The 25,803-nt window shown below is 35.4% G+C and overlaps 1 long non-coding RNA gene across 1 annotated transcript in view; it reads right to left on the bottom strand.

Moving 5' to 3' along the window:
- The window catches only part of LOC141434088 (uncharacterized), a 164,599-nt gene that overhangs the window by 120,240 nt on the left and 18,556 nt on the right, over positions 1-25,803 (bottom strand). Inside the window, exons 2-3 of the long non-coding RNA XR_012452006.1 lie at positions 18,431-18,458; positions 9,306-9,508 (exon numbers count right to left, since the gene is read on the bottom strand). This is a non-coding gene — a long non-coding RNA (uncharacterized lncRNA). The remainder of the gene's footprint in view (positions 1-9,305; positions 9,509-18,430; positions 18,459-25,803) is intronic.

The raw sequence follows: 25,803 nt of genomic DNA, 5'->3' as shown, positions 1-25,803 counted from the left end.
AGATTCGTTAGGGAAATTAAACTACTGCGATAAGTTTTTTGGGAAGTGAAATTTGGCGAAAAATATTTTGCCGAAACGGCAGTAGGTACACCAGGTATTCTAGATGGAAAAATTTGTTTGAATGGGTATATATTTTTGCATAAGCAAGGCTTTGTACAACCTTGAGTCTTAGGAAGAGGTGCAAAAGTAATAATTTATGCATTTAAAACATGATATTATCTGTTAGTTACTTCCACTTCACTAATCTAAATAAAAACTTCAATTCGATATACCCTCACGTGGTATCTAATCAGTATTTAAAGCCGTGGTGGCCTAGTGGTTTGACCTATTGCCTCTCAAGCAGAGGGTCGTGGGTTCAAACCCCGGCTCGCACCTCTGAGTTTTTCCAAATTCATGTGCAGAATTACATTTGAAATTTACCACGAGCTTTGCGGTGAGGGAAAACGTCGTGAGGAAACCTGCACTAACCTGCGAAGCCATTCAATGGTGCGTGTGAAGTTCCCAATCCGCACTGGGCCCGCGTGGGAACTATGGCCCAAGCCCTCTTGTTCTGAGAGGAGGCCTGTGCCCAGCAGAGGGACGTATATAGGCTGCGATGGATGGATGGATTTAAATGCATAATTATTCAGTAACCATTTTGTAATGTTTTGACACGGAATATTTTTAGCTGCAATGCGTAAGAAGACTTTAAACAGAGCGGCGCCGGTCGAAACGTTGGCAGCTTAATGAAAGGCATTTGTATGTAACGGGCTTAAGCGAGCTTCCTTCAAGCTCGGCAGGGGTCTCGGTTACGTGTGAAAGCGACAGGTCATTGCTATTGGATTAAATAAATCTTCGGTGTCACTAGCAGATAAAACAAAACACATTGAATTTGCACTGTCTTAAAGTTTTTCGCTGGTCAGTGGTTAAGACATTGCTTTAACTTTGACGCTCATTCAAATAGGTTTCCAAAGCTTGTTAGAAAACTAATTTTTAAACCGGCTAAGAACGTGTCGGATACGTCCAAGATAGGTTTCCGAAGCCGTCAAAATCATACTATCCGTACAAGTAAGACAGCCGGTGAAATTACTGGCACCTGAGGTATGCCATCTTAGGCCTCTAGGTTGGCAACGGATCTGCAATCCCCTGGTGTTGCAGGTGTCTATGGGCGGTGGTGATCTCTTACCATCAGGAGACCCACTTGTTCGTTTGCCATCCAGTCGAATAAAATAAAAAAGCGGCCAAGAGCGTGTCGTACACGCCCAAATTAGGGTTCCGTAGCCATTACGGAAAAATTAAGTAATATTTCTTCTTCGAATCTTCCAAGTTTAGGTATATTTTATACCTTTTTTATTTACTCTTAAACTACTAATAATTTTCAAGCAAACTTAGCCGTTATAGTTTTTCTTGAAAGTTTAATATACTTTACTACCATCCTGAATTTTTTCAAATTACCTTCGATTGTCATGAAAAATTGCACTGTAAAGTTAAATACCCTACCCTGGAAGTACCCTAAAAAAAAATAATTTCGAATTTTTTTATTGTACCATTTTGTCGGCATAGTTTACATATATATCCGTGCAAAATTACAGCTTTCTAGCATTGATAGTCCCTGAGCAAAGCTGCGGACGGACGGACAGACAGACAGGCAGACAGACATGGCGAAACTATAAGGGTTCCGTTTTTGCCATTTTGGCTCTGGAACCCTAAAAAGTAATATTTTGTACGAAATTAAGGCAATAACAAATAACAGGTCCTCGTACGAAAATAAATACTTGCCAAATAAGTATATTTTTCTAATTAGGTTTTCCCTCAACGTGATAAATGATTTATTTCATGAAAGTTTATGATAATATCTAGTTGAAAAATGAGTCTCACGGAGTACATTTTGCGGATTGAAACTCGTTCAGCCGCATTGCTATGAAAACCCCGAGTAGGGTTTCAGGAGATTCATTCCCTGGAAACGGCCGGCCGTAGCATTCGCCAAGAGGTGGCCATTCGGCCGGGCGATGCCTCCGCCTCCGTTCCTTATAAACCGACCACGCTAGCCAAAACTTAATCCAGATCCACTCGCGAAACAAGCAAGATCATGCTGTCTTATTCCTTTACATTCCAAAGGTAAAGGATAGGCTGATATAAAACTGTTCTATGCCCACGTTAAAACATTTGAAATAGGAAGCAAAGCACAGCCAAGAGCAACGTATTAGACGAGATCGTAAAGCGAAGGTTCTCGAAACCCGTTGCCACGCGATTCTACATCTAAATTCAAATTTTTCTTTTCGTTTCTCTAAAACTCAGGAGTCTTGAGACCTCGGGTTACGACTCTGCATCTGCATAGAGCAAGATGAATTCATTTTATAACGTTTTCTTACTATTTTCGACGGTAAACTTTGAATTGATTTCAGAAGGAAATGTTCCAGTTAAGTATATTATTTACTCAGTACCTACTCCACTTAATATTTTTACTTTAGGCTTTCTAGGTTGAGATTAAGAAAAGTACATAGTTTTATGTCCAATATTTGCTTAATTTGTAGACATTTAATTTTACATGTCTTCTTAATATCGTAAAACAAAACTCGGTCAAAAATGACAGTTTTGAAACAAAGTAAGTTAACATGCCTGATATTTCCATAACCGCCCAACGCGTTAATAGTATTTTACTCAATATAAAGTAATTAAGCAATAATTAAGAGATCCTTACTGAATGTTAATTACATTCTAAATAACAATGTTTTTTTTGCATAATGCATAATATTGGTTTGCAATGTAGACGCAATTGTAAAGTAACGAAGTCTATTTAGTTAAAGGCTGGGCTTTCAACTTGCCGACTAATTGAATATTACATTGTAAGCTTAACATCTCAACCTCGGCATGAAACGGGTTATGTATCGAAAATGAGCACACTGAAGTACATTAATGCGGTAAGTAGAGTGTATGCAAGCTTTTAAGACTTCAGAAAAAAATGTTTTGTACAAGGTGTGTGGCACGATGTATCTTTTTTGGAATTCATTCCGAAGTTAGTGATACAACAGGTTATGCGGGGTCACACTAGGAACCTACACCGTGGTCACCGATATACTCGTAGCTTAGAAAATTAGCTCTTTGAAGTGGCAATAGGCAGGCCGTATAGCATGGGGAACAGATGGCCTTCGGGACCGAAAAGTTCTCGAATGGAGACCTCGCGTCGGCAAACGCAGCGTAGGATGACCAATGAGATGGACGGATGACCTGGCTAAAGATGCGGGTTTTGGGTGGATGCAGGCCGCTTCTAACCGAAGCAACTGGAGGTCTATTCACATCTATGCTAGGCTTAATTTTAATCTACATATAAAATATGGAATTAAATGATTGAAACAGTGACTCGTACTGAGATTTTTTATTTATTTATTTATACTAAAAATAAAAGTTTACAATAATAGTAGCTTAGAAAGCGTACTAAAACCGAACACGGTTTATCTGTCGCTGCGTCGCTTAATACTCAACTTCATCTATATAATAAAAGCTAGAAATACATTATATTATGATTTTTCCTGCTAGTAAAAATGAGGTTTATACTTAGTTTTTTTTACATTTATGGGGATTTTCACAAACGTTGTGGTATAAAGATAAATCATGTTCTAAAACCAACTAGCCTCAATAAGGTATACCGGTGACTAATGTTAATCCGCCAAATGAAACAAACGCTTCTTACAGGTACCCAAAGATTCCTATCTTTCGCAATACCCTCATATCCCCCTGGCTACACCATGTATTTTTCTTCCAGTAAATCTCTGCTGCGTACTAAAGCATTGTGAAAAGACGCGTAAAACAACGAACAGCCATTCATTTAGGGTTCTTCAAGTTACGTCAGAGGCTTATGAATAAAGGCCGTCTTGGAAAATAAGGGATCTTCCTGAATAAGGGAGGTTATTCAAAGGGAAAGTTTTAGACGTAAAAAATGGAGTAAGCGCTGGATTACAGTTGATCGCTGACAAGAGTTTTGTGGATCGAGGTCGGTGGACAAGTGCTTTGTAACTTATTATCTTTGGTTCCCTGTTGCTTGAATGTTTTTTTGTTTTAGATGTAACTTAATGTATAACTTTACTTTACTTTACGGTAAGATAAAGTAAGATATTATTTTTGCTGACAATCGTTGTCTTTTAAATCTTAGCCTTTAACATTCTTTTAGCTTGTATAAACTTAAACTAGTTTGGTAATGTCGTTCGAAACTTGAAATAGAAGGTTAATTTTCTTTTTCTTTCTCTTATGAATCTTCTGGAAAAGGAAGAAAACCGACGAGTCCTGTACGTCATTAAGATCTGGTTGTACTGTAGGTAAAGTGTTATTTATTTTGCTGTTTGCTAACTGTTGAAAGAATGAAGATTTTTTTAAATACCTACTTAAATACCTACATGTTATATTTAAAATTTGCAACAAAAAAAATCATGCATAGGTTGTCAGCTTAAATCTAACCGATGTTTTTAAATTGGTAATTTTGATGAATAACACAAAAGGTACTAAAATCTTTTCGGAACTTCTTAAAAACTTTTATAGATTTTATACCAAACCAATTGCTTAATCAACCTGTAAAGACCGACCAATTTGGTTTTATCACATTTCGTTCACATATGGTACCTGCCTAATCACCCAATACAACCTAATGAGCTTTCGTATTCACCCACACATCAATACAAAAAAGTATCCCTCCTAAAACGCGTATTAACCATTCAATAAATAGTTACCTTATAAATAGGGTGTTTGATTGTATAAAAAAAATACTGATTTTTTTCCGCATTTAGGCACTTAATAGACCTATTTGTTTTGTAAACATAGGTATGTAGTATATGGATTATTAAGCACTTATGTTTTGTTTCTAAATAGTTTTGAATGATCCACGGTTATTTAAACTAAATATATACTTCTTACTGAATTTTGTAGACTGTGACGACCTTTAATGAGCTCCTAATATTTTGACGGGGTTTACGCGGAAATCACGGTCAAATTCCCGTAACAAATATATCTATCTAGTTTATAAATCACTATAAAATATTAGGTGTACCTACCTACCTAATTTTAGTAAGTTGTGGAAAATGGAGCACCCTAACTTTTTCAAATTCTCAGTTCCCACCAAAACCTCCCAGGATCGAGCGGATGGGTTCATAATTATTTTCCATATGTGCCCGGACGATTCGTCCCGGACCATTAGCGATACCCGGGTAGCTGGGACTGAATCCCGGGCGGGTAACGAGGTCTCCGACTCAGCGTGAAATTGTGAAATTACCGGGGTGCGACTTAACGAAATCTGGTTGATTCAGGTGCTGAATTTTGATGTTTTAGGTACACCATCAATCATATTAGCTGCAAAGTAATTATGTTTTTTTTGACATATCTTTTATATTTTTGTAAGTACCTTCTTTTATACCTACCTCGGTGTTTCTGATTCAATTTAATTATTGATATTCTACAGGTAGCTTAAATTGGTTTTATAGTAAGAAATGAAAATCTCACATTTTGCTGTTTTTATTTAAAGTTGGGTTTAATTCGATACGATCGATACAGAATTAAATAACAACAATTCTTATTAATCTATCTATTATAAATTATTTTTTCTGAAAACGAAATGAGCCACACCATTTTAGCGCAATTTCCAACCGTGCTTTGTATTTACGCCCTCAGTGCGTTGTTCGCTGAAACTCCGAGATAATGTTTTCGCTCCGCCAAGACCTCCGCCTTAAATGTCTCGAAAATTTTTGTCTTAAGATAAAGGAAACCGTCTTAAACTATATACAGATTTTATCTTAGAGATAAAATTCTTAGAGCCGGATTTAAAATTAAAATTTTATACATCACGTTTATTAAATCCATTTTGGAGGTAGAGATGGGGTTATGCGGGTATGTGCATTCATTTTTCACGTGCCAAAATTCCGTTAGTATTATGTGGGCTTTTTATATTTTTGTTTTCTGCATACAAAACATATACATTTTTTATAGTATTGGAATTTGAGCAAGTTTTTTGTTGTTGTATGGTATGACCGAACTAAAACTTTTTGACTCGAAGCTCTCACGTTGGTATTAAGTTAGTTTTTTAATATTTCATTACTACGTTTTTTTTTGGGACTTCATAGCCTGTATCAAAATTAAGTAAGTTTTAATTACATCTGATTAAATAATAAAATTGCTCACATAAAATTAGGTACAAATAAAGATGAAAAACTCAAGTAAAATTATTAAAATACGTTTGGTTTACGATAACATTGATTTTCACATTGGTTATTGGTTAGCTATCTTGGTAGGTAGGTACTACATCAATTGAGCACTCAGCGAATTAAAATATTAATCGAACTATACTTTATTAACTCATCGGCTCTTCTTTTCATCTTATCATTATAGGCTATCAAGCGTATAAAACCACGCAGACAAAGACGGCTTTATCAAAATACAATATCTTTAGCTGTGTTGAAAAAGGACAGTGCACTCGCTTTAATCTCAATGAAACAATGTTGCCTCTCAATCCAATATACTAATTTCATCATACAGTAACGGTACATCTCCAATTTATCTTCGAACCATTTTGGATTTTACGACAGATAGCTTCAAAGTTGACTTTATATTGTATTTTTGTCGTGTGTAACACTTTGTTACTCGACGATAATTTCATATCAGACAAGACACTTATAACCGATGTTTGTATACAATGTTACGAATAAGACGAATTCTCCGCTTGTTAGCTAATCGAATGCAATCGATGTAAACTACGAGTTCACATTTTATAACTTTTAAGGAAATAAGTAGCATAGGTCCATAACTAACCTAACCTAGTACGAGTACATGCCAGTCTAACACACTAAGGAAAATACTGCTTCCTACACATTATACATTAGGTATTCGATTTTCAACTGCTTTACCTTTTAAATCTGTAAATACGAACATACCTACGCAAATAAATGCTACATCTAGAGCCAATTGTAGAGTACATACCTAATGAAAATAACTAAAATACCGTAGCAGAACCTTACTATCTATATACATTTCAAGTAGCTTTAAAATATCAGACTAGCTGCCTATTTACCATCTCCATTCATATTTAATACTTTTTACATAGTGGGGGTACATTTTAGTCTTGTTTCATGTCTGTGTGCATAAAAAAAACGAAACAACGTCTTATCTAAGAGCTCTAACTATCCATGACATTTAACATATAAATTTACAAAGTACTGAGACAGTACACAATCGACTTGTGCAAATAACTTTAATCGCAATGAGCATGGCATGTACAATTATCATACATTATCGAGTTACTAAAAAAAGGTTGATGAGTCCTCCGAAGCAAAAGCAGTCTGCACTAAATTTACCAGGTACAATCGGACCAAAAAAACTGGTTACGTTGCTAACGCGTCACGGTTGAACGAAATAAATCAAACTGAACGGGATCGCGCCGCCCCTCGGTTCGGTCCCAAGATGGCCGACTTTAGCCGCACAGCTGATTCTCTACTGACGTTTTTTTGGGGCTCAACCATTTTGTTTTCAATCAGCGTATACGTAGCGTAAAATTAAACTCAGTACAGTCGTGTTTTATAATTAACTTTTTTGCTTTGAATGTAATTACGTGAGCCTACCTGTGAGAAGTTTTTTTTAATTAAGTATGAGACGGAAGTTATTGTTATCGGATACAAAATCAGAGCAAGTTTATGATGTACTTAGAGCCTTTTTTTGATGGCGCTGAGTTTATTTTCGCAATATTTCCCTGGTAACAATAACGTTATCTGCGTTATTGAAACTTCGGTTAAAAAATGTAGGTGCATAATGATTGAACCTAAGTTGTAATTAGTTTTTTTTTAATAGAAAATATTTCCCGGTTTTAATTTACAACAAGTTTCGTATTGTGGTGTTACCTACGCACACAATATTTAAATTTACCTTAGTAGGTAGATATAAATACCTACCAATGAATAAAACAAGCCTTTTCAGGTAAGTATTAGAATAGCGAGCGCCCACGTGACTTTAATACCTCCTTAATCTCCTCAAAGGATAATATTTGAGTTCACTCTGTACAAGTTGCCTTGTTCCATCTTTATGATATTAGGTTAAGTTCTCTCCGAAAGGATTAAACCCGCTCTTAATTCAACGCTCGCGGGCCGAAATAAATTTAACGTTTCGAGGAGCTTATGAAGAAAAACTGACGTACAAGACGCAGTAAGCTCGCTCGACTTTTTTAACTTCATATATCTTTGCGCGTTAATCTGATAAGATAATAAACGTAATATTTTGAAACAGGCGAGCTCGAGTGTACTTTACATTGTAAGCTAATTTATTTTCACAATCGCAATTTAAATGCATGTGGATATTTCAGTGTGTTATTCGAGTTTTTATGTTTTAAATCCAGCTGCATTTTACGCGTCGTCAGCATACTCCGGTGGCGCGGTTTAATTGGCACGAGTTTACGCGCCAATGACATGCATGGTAGGTAATGGCGGCGAATTTCCCGATATTTTATTTTGTACCTCAATTTATTTCGAACGCTGCCTCTAGCTGAATGGAGGGTAATTGTAGGTTGTGCGGCGAAGGGTTCGCTTTGGGGAATAATTGTGCGAATATAGCAGAGCCCTCGGGAGAGTTTAATGCAAGGTAATGCCGCAGCGTTTTACTGGGCCGAGCCCACTGGGCCTGCGCGTTATGCGTAATAGCCAAGCCACTGGACCAAGGACGGAAAATTATCCTGGGAACGAGTTTGCCAAAAGCTCCGATGGGAACTAATGAGCCTATGGAACCCGTAACTTGCGTGAATATTTTTATGGAGCATTAACTTCCATTTTATTTACGAGTGTGGTAATTTTGGCGGGTTGTCACGTAACCTTTTCGTCAAATTGCTTTTATGAGTTTTAGTTGTGCAAATAAGGATGCGTCCATCAATTTTTATATAAATAAAACTATTTACCTACTTGTTTGAAGTGCAAGCAATTACTTCAAAAGTATGTTTGTAGGTAGAGATGTAAAATTATACAGATTTTCCGTGGATGAACTCCTCATACTCTCAATACAGCAAAAAAATATTTCTATTCTTATTATCTTAGTTATATCGTGATGAGTTAATCTCAAAAATCCCATTGAAACCCAGATCGACCCATTTTTAACATTTTGATATATATATGTGACAATCATCAATATGTTATTTCTCTCTATCTCAACACGCTCTAATGTTTTGTATAATGCAGTTGTACCTACTTGTACTTCACCTACATTCCTTATTATAATTATAGCTAACTTGTCCCTATCGATGTAATCTGTGACGAGGAATTAGGTGCTAAAAACACAATCATAAATATACAATGAAATAAAATCTCACTCACCGATCCAGTAGCAACATCAGGACAGCTCAGCTTTGGCCACACTATACACCACTGAATATTTTTAAATAATGAAAAGCACGGACAGCCCCGGGGCGTTCCCTTTTAAAAATGCACTGCACTCGTATTTTACTACGGCCTTGCAGGTTGGTCGAATACGAAGACCAGAGTTAAAGACTCGTAAAGGAGGTTGAAAAGCAGGTGATCTTAAAAATATAAACACCTCAGCCAAGATGCGACGGTCAGGCGGTTAACTGGAGAAATAAGCAGTTGGAAGCGTTTGAGCGTACGAATTGTGGGATGAATCATGGGTCGTATCAATATAGACGGTAATGAACTTTTTGTGTGGGGACAGGATTTATTGACAAGCTATTTTGAGAACTGATATGAGACTGGGTCCTTGCCTCATGAAGCCGAAATTGATCGTAGTTGTCTAAAAAAATCTTACAAGCCACGTCATACTTGAGCTATTACTTTATGATTTTCCAGTGAGATGATGATAACAAATTTGAAGAAACTTATTGCTGCTGTGAGATATTTGTATACATGTACCTAAAGGTATTAAAGCCATCAAAAATTTAAACACGAATCTACATACAAATACCTAACATTATCTACAGTCAGTGACGCTAATTATGATATAACATTGTACCAAACTAATTAATTCTAATTAGTCCGGTGAAGATAAAAAAAAATAGGGGAGGGATAGAAAAACGTCAATGTCCCGTAACCTCATAATACGGTTTCGACGCTAGGGATTAAAATACATTTGAATAATTCTATCATTTATTTAAAATTCAACGGTATGTATATTTTGGATTGGTGGTTGATTTTTATATGTTTTACTGGTGCGGGTACTAAAAGTCGGGAATAAAATTTTCGTTGCACAATTCATTTTGATGTTGAGAAATATCATTTTACTGGATCTTGTCTATAGACAATTTAAGTAGAGCTACGTTTTAGAGTATATTTTACAATCGAATGCAAGTATAATTTAAATGTTTCGAAGTTAGGAAAGATTTTTTAGTGGTTTTATAATTTAACAGATTCAAATGACTCGTGACTATTAGGTGTTATAATTATTTTCTACATTTACGGGTTGCAAACCGCGTTTATCTTGTGAGCTTCCAATATTTCCACGAAGCACGAAGGCTGCAGTTAGTGACTTTTTTGACGACAAGCCAAAAGTTTTTTTTCATGGTTTAATGTCAAATTTTGTTAAGTGTAATAAGTGCATTTCACTAGCAGGGGATTATATTGAAAAAAAAGTACGTCTGTATTTTATTTCATAGTTAGGTAAATCATTTTTCAGCCTCCCCTCGTACGGGACTCTTTCTTTGATCACTGTTGTTTAAGGTACCTTAGTTACCTACCTTGCATATTAGTGGCACAGTCTTATTTTTATCTTTTTGCTTTATGGTTTAAGCTACATGTTAGTTGGTATAGGTAGTTCCACGAGAGTTGAAGTGAATGATTACACACACAGCTACAACATGTCGTGTAATTACAGCAGGATTCCGACATAATACTTATTTATTTCACTTATATCCTTTCGTGCAATCAATTCTTTTTGTAGCTGTGTGTGTAATCATTCACTTCAAATATCGTGGCACTATTTATACAATAAATTCGTAAGAAGATAGAATGGCGCGCTTTTAAAGTATACGTTTAGCTCTGTAGGTATTTTTTTTTGTGAATGGTGTTACATTTTGTAAGATTAAATTCGTTTACCTACATAGCGTTAGTTAGGACTAGACCATTATATCGATTTTCAAATGAAACCCGATGCAATCACCACTTTGATTCTATTTGATCGTCCTCAAGTCTGAAGTTGATTTAAATGTGACAGAGCTTTTATGTCTAACTTTGAAGTCGTTCTGTCAATTCAATAGTAATGCTATGAATAAGTAATACATATTTAAAGAAATACGTCTGTTTAGTCGTATTATTATTGTAATAATTATCTAAGTAATTCTTGAAAACGTTATTTTAGAACAGTTTTGATGTTTGAAAAAAAATTGAAATAACGAATGAATTTTGCATGACCCTTTCTAGATTCAACTGCTTTCAAATAATTATATACTTGATCATTATTAAGCTAAGCATTGTAATTTAATCCATCACTATTGATATCTTAAATCCACAGTTAATACTTGTCCTACAAGATTACAGTGTAAGGATATTAGTTGACCACTCCCGGATCACTTAGAAAGCCACGTACCAGCCTTAAACGTCATTATTGCATTCGCTCCGTTTACCAGAACAACCTTAATATGTAAATTATACCTCAAATAGGAACGTTTACAGTTATTTTGCATAATCGAGTTAATACGCACTAAGAATGCAAATAGAGCCGCTGGAAATTTGAGGAAAAACGGCCTACCGTGATATTATTCAAAGGGACAGTAGTATATAAACTACACTTTGATCTAAAATTTTGTAGGCAAATTTTAACCTGACTTCATAAAAAGGAATAATCGTGATGAGGCACTGTTTTTAAACTGGTAGAAAATTATTTTCATGGTTTTTAGGTCGATAATTTTTTTGCCATAACACTTTTTTGGCGTAAAATATTCATTTATTGTGACTATTTAAGTTGAGATTATTAGTACCTTATCTATATAAATGACTACATTGTGATTGGCTGATGGACTGCGTGCGTAAGTAGTCTAACTTTTTGGAGGATATTATTTTTTCAGCACCAAACAGATGCACTGTGTGATCAACTGGTGATCTGTTTGATGCAGTATTCTTTTCTCGAAATTCTTGCTGTATTGAAATAGGCTACCTTAAATTCTTCCATGTGGGCATATCCGCGGCAAAACGAATTTAATTAATTACTTAAACTGGTTACTTATGACGTGGCTTTTCTTTTGCGATTTTATCATGCCTAGCTTATTAGCTATATAGGTTGGAATAAAATACCTACCTATAATAAGTTTGAGTAATTCTCAAATAATCCAATAACTTTCTTAGATGCTAAAATCTCAACGTCTCTCAATATATCTACCAACTATCTAGCTTCTATTAACATTTCTGAAGCTAAATTTAATTAAATTTCACAATAAGCTTAGATTATACTCCATGTTGAAATGAAATTAAACTGTCTCAAGCATGGAACGTTGGGGTAAATCTCTCTGAAAAATATCAAATGCTTACCTGTCTAAAACTAATACATATAATGAAGTAGGTAAATAAACTTTGTTTGATTAACTGTCTGTTCGTAACAGTAAGACTGATTTAAAAATGATCAGAGTTTAAGACGATTTTAAAATTCAGTGATCTGTTTGCGAAATATTCAACTTTAAAGCGCAAATTTTCATTAAAATCAAGCGTCCCCCCCCCCCCTTCTAAAAACTAATCTAAAAAAAACCTAAAGAAAAACGAAAAATTAAAAAAAAAACAGGATGGTAGAAAATATATCAAATGTACAAGGAAAATTATAACGGCTAAGATTGGTTGAGAATTATTAGTACTTAGTGTTAGAGTAATTAGCAGCCTAAGGTATAAAATATATCAAAGTGTAAACGTGGAAGATGCCGTAAACCATACGAAATCCTTAGGAAAATATTGCTTGTTTTATCTTGCAAGTGTCCGACACGCTCTTAGTCATTTTTTATATTTATTTTATTATCACGGGAAAGTAAAACGTTCTTGCGGGATACGACAAAGTTGCGTGATATAGCATAACATGTTGGTCAGAACGTTTGAATCACATTATTAATTTATTCACGGTTATTATAAATATTTATTAATGGTTTATTGAAAATAACTGGGTGATTTTTTGCACATCTTAAAGATATTCCTATATACTTAAAGGTGTTCCTAAGCTAGACAATGTTACGCATTTACTAGTTTTATTGGTCTCATTTATTTATTTATTAGCCTATGAAAATTTACAGCATTGCAGTATGCGCTGTAAATTTAGAGTTATAATTTGAGTTTGTGGTTTAGACGTACACGAACGTACCTAAGTGGTATGAACATATTAAATTAAGGGGCTGTTTCACCATACAATGATTAGCGTTAACCGACGGTTAAATGTGATGCCATCTCCGTCTATTCGAACAAAACGAATAGAGACGGCATCACACCTAACCGCCAGTTAAGACTAATCAATGGATGGTGAAACAGCCCCTAAATCAAACGAATTTAAACAATATAATATTAGGTAAATGAGAGCCAACCTTTTGTAAATGAGATTTAAAAAAAACACTGATTTTGTATCATGAAGGAATCCGCTTTACGTGATCGTTTAAATTTTTAGTCAAAAATAAGTTTGTTTATATTTTTGAATATATATCATATTAAGACGAAAAGCTATATGCAATGGTTTCCCATAGTTTATATAGTTACATGCCATACGCTAGCTTACGTAAAATAGTTATAGGTACATCTCTAGTTCATAGCAGTACGGCGTTGCTATCGTTGTTATATGCAAATAGCGCACAACAGCTATCAAAACTTTTCCCATGGCTCGCCTATAAAATCGTGTGTAGGCAGGAATCGGTAGTATCGTATTCAGTATACACCTACGGTTGATTTAACGTTTGAAAAGAAGATATATAGAAAGACAATCATAACGCGAAGGTTACACTATGTTTACACATGGTTACACTAGACGATTTTTTGTATGTATGTATATTATTATACCGTCTGGCAGTTAATTGTATGATAAAAAGAAAAAGTAAGTACGTAAGTTTAACTTATACGTATCATAGATGAACTTCCAGTCGGTGTTAATAAACTTCTAGGGAATTCGCATTACGTATTTTTATTGCAAGAAAAACGCTCCGTGCGCTAAAAGCCTGCGACTCTTTTTATAAATTCTAAAATACGACTATGCGAGCCGAAGTTTCCACTCAGAACAAAGACAAAAGGCACTTTATGTGGGTATATCTTCGTTCTGCCTCCAATACATATGGGATCGGAGCGCGTCGACAGCTATTGATAAACGGTGAGCAAACGCGTGCCGACTGACAATCGCTATCGGATTGAACTGACGCTTGGCGTAAGGCTGGCGAGGACGGCGTTTTGATAATATTACAACTGACGCATCAAGGATGAAAGTTTCCTTCAAAATTGCTCCATTTGTGCACGGTATTTGTTAAAGCTGCTATACACCAATATCAAAAGGCTCTGTTGTTTGTTTTTTAGAAAAATATGGCACTGTCCATTAGAGTACCAATTTTGCCAGTGTCAAGTGAAAAAAAAACTAGAAAACGTATATGAAAGGTAATGGTGGATCAACGATGACCTATAATAAAAAAGGGTATATTTACTCCTTAATTGAAAAGTAACCTGCCAAAAGTTTTTGATATGATTTGACGTGCTTTTTTCCTAAGCACAAGTATGTAGAGTTACGGATTTATTTGTACATCTATCTACTGCTTAACGGTCGTCTATGCACATCAAAAATATCCAAAATATTATTATGATTTTAAAATTCGCAGAAAACTCTTAAAACTAAGTTGTTGTATCAAAAAAACATAATGAAAAATGAATAAATCATACTGTTAAACCATACCATTTTAAGTAAAATATCACACCTAGTAGTGTCAAAAACGGGTTGGAAAACAAAATCATATAACTCCAGTTTTTTGTGTGGAAATATTAAAACTTTGTGTTAGAAATAAAACTATTGTACTTTTAGCCATTAAATCAAGTAAAAATCTCTTAAAAATATGCTCTGAATGTTTTCGTCGGAATTTACGACACAAAGTGTAAACGCGGTACACTTTGAAAATCAATAATTTCACGGAAACATTCATGATTAAAAAAACCGGGCAAGTGCGAGTCGGACTCGCGCACCGAGGGTTCCGTACACATTTATAGGTATGTAAGTAAACGGGAATCGTGTCTTGAAGATATTTCTCGCTTTTTCTGAATGTTTTAATTCATCCAGTGTATGAAGAGCCCTTTTCTTAAGCAAAATGTACTTAGTGTGGGGTTAGATTTTATTGGTCATTAATATTTATAGACAGACATAAAAAATCCAGAATCATTTGAAGACACCTTTTACAAATAGGTCTTAAAGCCTATGGCTATAAAGTCTATGAACAGTTTTGCTCTACCCAAAACACAAAGTCGAAAACTTAGCACTTGCACTACACCCAGTACCTTCACATACCTTACGTGGAATTTTTACGTAAGCTCTTCACTAAACTCGAAGGGAATTTATTTAGACAACGTATCTCAGAAATGGTTCGATACGTCTCCGAAATAATAGGGCCCTCTAACCGCTTACTTGAACGAGCTTCACGACTCTTACTTTAAAACGAAGACGATGTAGGATTAAGTATATCTCCCATCTATTACATCGAAGTGTGGGTGTATACGAACTTACTTGCTATAAAATTAAGCATTTCAATTAAAGACTCGGAAATTTTTGGATGTTTAATTATAAGTAATAGTGACTACACTTTCTAATTTTTAAATTGCATATAATTTTTAAATCGCTAATATCATTAGTACGTACAATACAGATTAAAGTACTTTTTTTGTAATTGCAGACTTGATACCTATAGATGCCACAAAGTTACTGCAAGGCCTTAATTTGTTCAATTTAAGTCATAAGTTTAAGTGACGAATGCGTCACGTACCGTATTACTATTCGTACCTACTCCGGCTGGGCATTGCGTCGTCGCGACCAATCTAAATAATTGCGACTGCGGTCGTCGGCGCTCTCAGTCATTTCTTACTGAAAATTGTAAATGAATAGAAACGAAATTTACAAAAAAAAAATTGGCTTTAAAATTTTGCCAACTCGAAAATTTGTTTCTTTGCGTGTACCTACACTGTAACTAAGCATAATTTATAAATTTTCCAAATAAAAACAAAAGCATTCATTTCTTATCTGGAATGATAAAAAAACTATAAACAAGAATTACGCAAAAAATCTATATAAAAAAGTTGGTACGGCGAAATACCTACACTAAAATACGGCCCGAGTTCGACTCTACGCCATTTTGTTATCACATGTAGGTAGCAGTAAAGGGTGGGAGTAAAGAAGTAAAAAGAGGAAAAAGTGTATTATTAGCCCCGCCGAAATGGAATTGGAACATTCCGCGTAGAAACTTTCAGGGTATTTTAGCGAATATTCACTTGCATCCCACTTCGTTTCACTTTACTGGCTGAAGGCATCATACTTTCACCGCGTTACACGATTTAACTTTATTTTAAGAAATGAAATTTCTCTTTTTACGAACGTAGGCAAAAAGTTGGAATATTAGACCAACATACGTGCGAAGCGCGTAGGTATCAAAATTGTGCATACCTATCCATAATAAAATAAACAGCCAAATGCTTTCGCGGAAATAGGTCCTTAAGTTTCTCACACCTCAAAATTAGCCTGCTCTTTAAAATCACAAGCACTTGACAAAGTCAACGTATTCTTAGAACGATCAACTCTCTTGAAAACAAAACCTCTTAAAGTTGACGAACAAAAAAGTGCATGAAATCCTATTAAACCCAACTTTTACTAATGATTTTTTTATTACACTACGTAATTATTTTAATTTCCTTATTTCTTCATCTTTAGTAGCCTAGGGCGGGCGTTTTAGGAAATCGAACTGTCAAACATCAATAGGTATAATGATGATTTTATTCTTTTTATGGTGGTCTTTGATAGTGCCGCCTCGCCGTTGATCGAACGAAAGCAACAATAAATTAAGGCATACTTCAACTTAATACGAGTCAAAAAAATCTTTACATAACAACTAATTCAACGTCAATCTAAAGTGTGATACCTACCTGCTAAATATGTCTGCGGTTTCTGGTAAAAGGATTAAGTCGTTAATAATATTTGCAATAACAGATCGATGTCTACATCATCGGTTCTCATGATTGTTTTACGATAGGCGTTGATAAAACTTGCTAAAGTAATTTGTTTCCTTGCGTTGATTTTTCTGGGTTCGGTTGTTTTAATTTCGATGAGACAATGCGTCACCTTACTTATTAGGAAAATACAAACTGAGACATGGATGCAGAGAAAAACCAGAAAAAGAGACCACTAGGTACTTATTAGGTTTTATTTTTACAAAAGACCTAACAGACAGACAAACGGACAGTGAAGTGATTCTATTCGGTCGCAAGTTTTATCCTTTTGAGATAAAGAAGAATAATATGTGATAGAAAAAACTAAAACCAAATTAAATTTTAAACTTTACTGAATACGCCTAGAAAACCTTCAGAGCTTATGATATAGGTTACATACATGATTGCCTGCTTAAATCGATTTCTTTCTTCTCTCTGTTTTCAAAGGTTGCGTGAAAGAGACCTCTGTTTAGCTATAAGGCCGCCCATGGCTCACCGTTTAATTTTTCTTAATGGACAGCATTAGTACCAATATATGACATAAATATCTGACACGACTCTATTTAAGTATAGGGCCTGTAGGACGTGTCATATATTTTTGTATACTCCGCTGTGGCAGATATTATGTAAATGACTGTATTTACAATGCCTCTAAATTATTTACTACTAACTTTTGCCCGTAGCTGCGCCCGCGTGGACTTTGGTTATCGCGCGCTGTTCCCTCGGGAACTGTGCATTTTTCGGGATAAAAAGTAGCCTATGTCACTCTCTGCCCATAAACCATCTCTTTGCCAAAAATCAGACTTTGAGAAAGACGGGCAAATAAACAAACACATAAACACACACACTTTCGCATTTATAATACTAGTATGGATGTGGTACAATATAGAGTATTAAACTTGTATTATGTTGTATGGAAAATAAACGCGCACGTTCTAAATACGATAGGAAAATTGACATGCGTCAACGTGCCACAGTTTGCCTTTGTAGCACAGTGTTTCCCCTGCGTAAGCGGGTCTTAATAGTGTGGAGACCGGGGCAAGGAAGGCCGGCCATCCTGAGGGAAAGTTACGACCGCGACAGGTGTGATGCCGAATTAACTTCTTATATAAACTCGGTTTTTATACAACACCGACTACTTAATGAACCCGGGGGATCATCGTAACGGTACAATGAGAAATCTTAGGCGGAGTTTTGTTAACTCTGACCTCTGGTATGACTTAATTAAGACCTTTTTTTGGCTAGGTGCTTAATATTAAATATGAGTTTTTTTCAGTGTTTATCCTCGTGGGGTTTTCGGTGACCCGACGAACCTGCGAGACCGTTTATCCGGAACACGATCTGTAACAAAGGAAATTTTATTATTAGTATTTTGTTTTTGTTAGGCGTATCTTGTAATCTGAAGTCTGGAGAGGTAAAGTTTGAGACGTCCTTTGAATTAAATAGTTCATTCCAGCCTTTTCCTTCAACAGTTATTAGTTAAATATGTAACTTGGAGTATTTTTGTTTAAAAGGGTTTTGTGACACTGATTAATAAATACACTTGACCTGTAAGAAATCGCTATGAAGCGATAAGGCCGCTTACCTTGTATTTTTTTTCTATGTATATACCTGGGCCAAATCGCATAATAAAATATAAGCTAATAGTATTAGTGAATTTCAATACAAAATCGCTAATTATGCAATCGGGCCCTGTTCTCTCTAGCTATTGCTTACGCTGTGGTGTTCAATAAGGAGTATGTATATTTATTGTGTTATATTTTATTTACCTACTTTGGTTCTTGCAGCTCATTTTATACCTAAGACCATACGCAGTTTTGTTCTCTCAAACCACAAAGAACATTTAGGTTTTAAGTATTTTACTTTTAAATTTAAGGTTTTTAGGAGTGCATCAGCCCGCATCGACTATGAATGTCCTTATTAAATTAAGGAGGTACATCTTTTGTTCTGGGGTAGCCCCTACAAAGGCTTATTAAGAATAATTAAAGTCTTTTTTTACCCCAGAACATGCTAATAATTACAAATCCTTTAGTATCTGAGGTGGCCATTACAAGATTTCGGTTTTTTCTTTGTTCTTAATGTCTTAATAAACTTAATGCTTAACATACATTTTCTCATCATCATCAGTGTCTTGGCCTATGTACGTCCCACTGCAGGTAACAGGCCTCCTCTCAGTACGAGAGGGCTTGGGCCGTGGCTTTCACGCCGGCCAATGCAGATTGGGAACTTAACAGATGCCTTTGATATTCTTACAGGTCCGTGTTGGTTCCCTTACGATATTTTACTTACTCTGAAGTTCATGGTAAGTTCGAAATGAAATTTTGCACATAAATTCCGAAAAGCTCAGAGGTACGAGCCCGGATTCGAACGCACGGCCCTTTGCTTAAGAGGTACCTAAAACTTTTACTGCCAAAAGTCATTATTTTTTAGAATTATTCTTAACAATAAATACTTATTCGGCCTAAAAAATATGACAAGTTACTATGTGGACTGTATCAAACTATTTTTTTTCATTGCTTACAATTTTAATGAGGAACTGTACGTACCTACTTATATTACTATAGGCTTGAATCATATCTTTATGTGCATTTTAAGTTTAATAGTAAAATCGAAGTATTTCCGATTCTAAGTTATACGCCAAGTATCATAATTTAACTTTCATTTCAGTGCACAATAATCGATTTACCAAAACTCGTTTCATTACTCGATTTGTCAGAAGTCAGTCGAGTCATTCGATCAGCGGGCATTGACCTCCGGTAAGGCTAAGGATACACACACGATACTGGCTTGGAATAACAGCTATCTATACTATTAGCTTTACTTAGATAACGTACATATAACTAAGAAATGGCTTTATTGACTTGAGATTCAATTACATTTGAGTATCTTTGCATTAGCATCAATGTATGTTTCAGGTAGGCAGTGTCATTATCAAGGGTATGTTGTCTCTTTTTTGCATTTTAACTTCTTCTTTCTCTATATTCATAGTCGAGTTATTGTAACGGCGAAAATGGTAAAAGTTATTTGATAAACTTATTAGGAAATTACATCACAATACAATGACTCTTTATTGTACACCAGAAATAGTAAGCAACACACATTATTTTAAATTTTGCATTGCTATGTTAGATAAGTAATACATACATACCAATGGCGTAGCTTCAGATATTTTCGTGGTAAAGCCGAAGCAAAGATCGCATATATATTTCATAAATCTTGTGTGTCCTGTTGTCTCATTTTGTAAATATTGGGCAAGCCGGTGGGGTGGCTTCGCCACTGATACATACATACATAACATCACGACTGTTTCCCAACGGGGTAGGCAGAGACCACATCCTTCCACTTGCTACGATTCTGGCATACAACTCTCGCTTCCTCTACATTTATCAATCTTTTCATGCATGCACGTCGGTTTAGAGTACTCCTGACCCGACCTTCCTATCCTAACGTTCCCATTCACGCTTGTCTTATAGATCTGCCTGGTCCATCTGTTTTCATTCATTCTCTCAACATACCCAAACCATCCAAGCATCCCTTTCTCAATCTGTGTGACTATATCTTCATTTACACTTATAGATAAGTAATAAACTAAACAAAGTGAATTATTTATGATATTTTTTCGATAGAAAAACTTTATTGTATTGATTTTAGTTGTTTTCATATTCAAAAAGGAGTTTCCAAAGTCATATTGATGATGATTCTAATCTAGCTCCCGTTAACAAAACAAATAAATAAAGCCCGTAACTGGGTACACTTGACATCAATCAGCTTAACATGACCAAGCCAGTGTCATTGGCATTCCGTGGCATGTGTATCCCCCTTTAGGACAGAGCGACGCCTCTGTCAAATTGAAAAAAAAAAATATTGTGACACTAACGGACGAGAGAAAAAATCTTACGATGCGCGAGAATGACAGTACGTTTATTCAATCAAGGGGCGGATGCGTGGCTGACCTCACCTATATTAGGTACAGTCAATAGCCCAAGTTCCCAAGTACCCAAAGTGAAGAAAGTTGTACAAACTTGTGTTGTTTAGTATACTAGGCTTGTCATGGTATCGGATCGATTTGTAATACGCGCCTACGCCCTATCAGCATAACAACGGTTGCATGACAATGTTATTAAATATTCTACTTGATGATGATAAATTCTGACATTTATTTTCATCGACACCTACACTTCCTTAAGCGGTTATCTATGGTAACTGTCAAAACATATTAGACGAGATTGATTTACGGTTAATATAAACTTGAAGTTTGTTTCGCTACTATTAAAACTAGCAATTCGAAAACGTCGCTTTGTTACGCTAATTTGTTTTTAAATTTAAAAAATGTGCTCATCTAACTAAAGGAAAGGGGTTTAATGCAAATAATGTTCTCTTTCCCTTACCTAATAAGTTGGAGAGGTCGTAGGAGTGCTTCGAAGCGTGCAATCAGCGAAGAACAAGACAATCTCTTGATTGCCAAAATTACAAGACAAACGGCTGCCATCTTACGTCTCGTGATACCTGAGACGAGTCATCGCTTTGACATAAAACCTAATTGGACTGCAGAATGCCATCGTATCTATAAAATTACAATTCATCGAGGCGCCAGATGTACCTACCATTTTATTGCGAAGCGCAAATTGAAACAGCTACAGACAATTGCTTGGGAGTTATTGTTTTACTATTAAAAATGATAGCTTCCCGTGAACACGCCTCTTTAATTTAACTTCTTAAGGCCCAGTGTTCTAAATTTAGAACATTATGTTTTGGCAAATGATAATTTTTCTTGCTTGATGTTTTACGTGGAATAGTATCCGCTGCTGTTTGACCGTAAAATACCGTTGCTCTTCTATTACGCGTTTTTATGATTTGTTCTATTAAAACATACTTTGAAATTGTGTGTATTACCTAGTCAATTAAAGACAAAAATACACTGTTATTAATTTTTATGGCATTTTTTGTACTTATTTATTACCTCCCCAGCTTGAAATTGTTCAATACCTAGGTACTTTTTATCAACTATGTAACGACTTAGCGTTTTTATTGATAGTATGTTGATGATGAATATCACAGGCTCGTTTTTCTGCTATGAAATACAAAAAAGTAATACAAGATAGTATGAGTTTGCAAACTACTAAAAACATCTTGTTTATGTATAAATGATATGTTTTTTTTTATAATAAGCCGGCTGTAAACTTTTGTTGACTATTATTAGGTAGGTACAAAGTTATCCCAGTCATATATTTATACCTAAATTCAAGTCATTCATCTATAGCAATGGGTGAACGACTTCCAAGATTTATTTTAAACAAAGTAGGTATTTACCTTCTAAAAGAAGAAAAAAATAGGTATTAAAACTTGCAAAAATGTGTCCGTCGACACAAATTATGTTAATTATACCTAAACCAACAATCGGGGCATGGTCGATATTAGAAGCTTGACTGATAAAGTTAGTTATGTGACAAGATATGTAATTTAATTAACTAATTTAGACAGTAAAGTATTAAAGATTATTAAGCTGCTTCTGAGATTAGACATTTATGCTATCGCAGGTTGTATCTCGACTACCTACATCGACGTAAGTCGTTAGGAGATTCCGTCGAGTAAGTACAGTGGGATACAAGATTTCTGTATGAGAATGGAGAAATAAAGAATGTCCACGATAAATTCGGGGCATGCATGATCTGGTGTATACATCTTTGTAATGAATGCTAATTTTCAAGCAGCACCTTTTTGTGATAGTCAGTGGTTATGAAACTACATAATAAAAATACAATCAAAATAAAATATTATCTTTGAGCGTCTGTGAGTTTTAGCTCTATGTATTTCTCTGTGCCTAAATTGCTTTGTATTGTACAGCGTTTTTTGATAATCTTCACTCCTTCAACTTCAATGCATTCAATTAGGATATTATCGTTAAAAAAAAAAACATTATGTTATTTTTTTCTACTTGGGGGAGTCGGGAAAACTTTCTAATCTAAGCACCAAAAGTAGTTTTTATACGGGAGTACAAAGTAACTACTAGACTAAAAAGTAAAAAAGGCAAATTCACCAAAGTTAAAACACTTCAAACTACCTCAATCTGAACTCAATTCGAAAAATGTTCGCTGTTGTGAAAAGACAATGTATTTTACATAAAAACCTAGTAAAGACCGTCAGAACACGCTGTACAAAATAATTGAGGCACAGTTTAATATAAGAGATAAAACGCACAGACGCCCTAACTTTTTATTATGATTAGGTATATTATATTTTCATTATGTACTTAGTTTCATAACCACTAATTACGTAAAAAAATGCTGCTTGAAAATTAGCATTCATTACAAAGATACACCAGATCGTGCTTGCCCCGATTTTATCGTGGACAGTCTATATGTATTCCGATTACGTATAAACTCGAGTTTTAAAACCTGTGACGCCTAAGTTTCTAACAACACCTGTCTTTCTGTCTGTGTTCGAAACCAATTCAAGAAAATGAAAAAAAAAAAATATCTACGGATTATGAAACGGTTAATTCACAGTGGAAAAAGAAATTAATTTTTACTTCTCTCTGAATAATTATGTGCGTAATGTAGCTCTAGGTTTGAAACAATGGATTTAAATTCATTATAGGACGCATTTCAAACACTAATTAAATGTGACATACCTAATTAAAACTTGTCTTCCTTTTTTAATTCAACAAAAATTAATCATACCAAAGCAATGCGTTTTTAGAGAAAATCTATACCTATAACGCGTATAGTAAATTAAATTAGACATTACACACTTATTTTATATCTTTCTATCTATCTATATCTACCTATAACAGCCCTTATAGCGCCCGTCTTCGGACATAGGCCTCCTCTCTACTTTTCCAGTCTTGCCTATTTATTGCCACTCGCATCCAGTTTACGCCAGCTTGTTGCCGGATATCATCTGTCCATCTTTTTGGTGGTCGTCCTCTACCGCGGGTGTTAGCACGGGGTCTCCACTCCAGGACTCTTCTCGCCCAACGACTGTGGTCCATTCTAGCAATATGTCCTGCCCATCTCCACTTTCTGCGTTCTATTTCTGTTATTACGTCATTCACTTTAGTCTTCTGTCTGATCAACTCGTTTTTCTTTCGGTCCAGAAGGTGTATTCCGAGCATTATTCGCTCCATTGCTCTTTGTGCGACACGGAGTTTCTCAGCAGACCTTTCTGTTAAGGTGGTGGTTTCCATTCCATATGTGAAGACGGGCAAGACACACTGATTATTATTTTATTTCACCGTGATGAAATTTGCATGATTGTAAAATATTTCAACAAACTCTCCAATGACATCCCAGTGTCATCTGATGGAAAGTGCAAATAAGGCCAATTTACAAATCACTGGTTCACACACTATCTATTCAAGCTAGCATTAAGGAGCCCTATGTGCCACTGTCCAGAAATACAGAAGATTGGAGTGAATTCTATTCCAGTAGTTGATAGGTCAAGAAGTGGCCGAGAAAAGCTTCGACACAAACATTAAAAATATCTAAAGAAAGTTTCATATTGTTTTCATAATATTTTAAGACTAAATTTTTAGGACATGTCGTCATGTGGTTGCTAATCTATACTAATATTATAAAGAGGTAAAGTTTGTGAGTTTGTGAGGTTGTAGGGGGTAACCTCTGGATCTACTGATCCAATTTAGATGACATTCGTTATACAGATAGTTTGAGTCGCGGGGAAGGACATAGGATAGTTTTATCCCGGAAAATAGCATAGTTCCGGCGGGATAGCTTGCATGCTTGCTGGCACTATTTCTTGCACATTTGGGAGTATGCTTGCTTGGTCTGTTGTTTGCAAAATTACATGTTCACTTGCAAGCTTGCTTAGATGGTTGCTTGCATGCTTGCATGCTTGAATGCGTGCTTGCTGGCACTATTTCTTGCAAAATTACATGCTCACTTGCAAGCTCGCTTAGATGGTTACTTGTATAAGCAAGCGCTTGCTTGCATGCATACTTGCTTGCATGCTTGCTTGCATGCTTGCTTACATGCTCACTTGCATTCTTGCTTGATTGCTTGCTTCTGTGAAATGTTTATGGTTCACACGAGCGAAGCCGCGGGTAAAAGCTAGTTCTTAATATAAAGATACGTGATGTATGGTAAATGTTAAAATTATTCACACTTTATTAGTTGTTTATCATAAAATTTTAATGTAATAAAGAGTTTGAGTTTGAAAAACATCTTAAAATATTTTATTTTATGCATTGCATACCAACGTACAATGTTGATGTCTACTAATTCACCAAGATGTACATGACCTGTTACAAACCAAGACGCCTCACCACTTGAGCTTCAAAAATATCGAGTCTGTATTTTTCCTGTGTGCCTACTTCTTTCGCTCACTTATGTCGCCGACTGTAACGACTTAAATGTCCTCTCATTTAAATAATGAGCGGTCGAAAGTTGCAGACGCCCTCCAACTCACTGCAACAAAGTATTGATTGGCCGAGCGAGATGAGAATACCGCGGGGCTACTACAGGTAACATGGCTGATCATCAAGTAGGTACATACCTACTGTTGGGCTACGGGAGAGTACAGGCAAGAAAAAAAAGCAATTATTAGTAAGGTAGGTACTTTGAATTAGTAATTGTAATAGTAGTTAGAATTTTAAATTTAAGAGTAAGTGTGAAAGTAGGCTTCATATACTTTGAATTGATTCCAATAGTAGATAGAAACAGAATCTTGT

The sequence above is a fragment of the Choristoneura fumiferana genome, chromosome 13 (genome assembly GCF_025370935.1).
Source record: "Choristoneura fumiferana chromosome 13, NRCan_CFum_1, whole genome shotgun sequence".
NCBI classification, from domain to species: Eukaryota; Metazoa; Arthropoda; class Insecta; order Lepidoptera; family Tortricidae; genus Choristoneura; species Choristoneura fumiferana.
This window is presented reverse-complemented; position numbering and strand designations above follow the sequence as displayed.